The sequence below is a fragment of the Galeopterus variegatus genome, unplaced genomic scaffold, assembly GCF_000696425.1.
Source record: "Galeopterus variegatus unplaced genomic scaffold, G_variegatus-3.0.2 Scaffold12281, whole genome shotgun sequence".
Taxonomy (NCBI): Eukaryota; Metazoa; Chordata; class Mammalia; order Dermoptera; family Cynocephalidae; genus Galeopterus; species Galeopterus variegatus.
In genome coordinates, this window is record NW_007738392.1 from 18,069 (window position 1) to 19,666 (window position 1,598).

Sequence of the window (1,598 nt, forward strand, 5' to 3'; positions counted from 1 at the left end):
TAATGAACTAAGATTGTAGCAAAAGCAGACATCCTGTCTTACCCAATACATTTAGCTATACAAACCCCAGCCCTCAGTTGATTGGAGAGGCAGTTGGGACTTTACCCTCTGTCTCCTCTAAGTTCTGTCTGGTGAGTGTGACTGACGATCCTATAGCGATGAGCACTCAGACCCACAGGGGTCAGGGATTCTCCCCACCACACACAAGAGGAATTCCATGGGACTCATTCATTACTAGTAGAAGGCACAACTTCTGACAAAAAAGAGTGAGAGGGCATCTGGTCAGGGGGAGAATGTAGTGGAACTTCTGGTTGTAAACAGTAGGTTGGTTCATTATAAGCAGCTGTCTAAAGCTGCAGTGATATTTCCTGGTCCATTATTCTTGCCAGAGGAGTAACTCACTCTGTTTCTCTTGGAGACTTTATGAGCTACACAAATACTTTTTCATAAATCTTTCTAATTATATTAGTAGAAAAAAATTTTCTTTTAAAATTCACAATCTTGATCTATACACAAGTGTTGGTATGCCCCTCTAATAACAGCAGTGTGCAAAGTTGCGAGACAGGATACATCAGTTCCTGGTATACAAAGAGATAAGCTACACCAGAATGTAATTAAATGTACTGCTGCCTTCACTGAGGAACTCTTCCTACTTAAACAAAAAAGTAATAAATCAATCAATAGAAATAAACAAGATGCTTAGTGATATAGTTGATTTACATTCTGGCACAAGCTCCATACCTCAAAACAGAGCAAACTAGTGACAAACATTTATGAATTAGCACAGTCAGCAGACTACACTCTGGGTGGTTGAGCTCTACAGTCTTCTGTCTTTATAGTCAGGTACCCCCAAACAGAAAATGTCTACTGATAGAATCCACACACATTGGTGTGGCGTTGGATCGGTCGGTGGCTAGCTGATTCTATTGGACTAAGAGAGTTCTTATACAAAGAAAGCAAAGATTCTGACTTTGTAATATTTCCTTTTGGAGGCAAGTGCTTGATAAACGGGGCTCAACTGGAATTCATAACTTCTCTTCCTAAACCTAATGCTCAATGTGGCTACTGTGGTCTTAGCTGGTGTTGGCCTTTGAAACCCCTAATATATAAAACTTAGTGGGCCGCCCGTGGCTCACTTGGGAGAGTGTGGTGCTGATAACACCAAGTCAAGGGTTAAGATCCCTTTACCGGTCATCTTTTAAAAAAATTAAAAATTAAAAATAAATAAATAAATAAAACAGTGCAACAAGTACTCTTGCCTCCTTCTTTGTAGGATGGGAAGGAGGCAGCAGGACCTGAGAAGGCATAGACACATTGCTAGCCAGGCATAAATAACTGAAACTGGGTTCAACAAGCTTGGGAAGTGAGGTGGTTAGAGAAGCTCATTGCGAAGAATGTCAGGAATTCCATAAAAGAGACGTTTTATTCCAGTTTCAAGACGAGTCAGAACAGAAGAGTTTATTGGGCCACCCAAGCTCACCTGTGTGGAAAAGAGATTGCCTGTATCACCTGCTTACGTAAACAAAGGGAAAGGAGTGCACCACAGTGTAAAGAGAAGGCTGATGGAGCCTCCAACACAAGACTATGCTGGAGGAAAA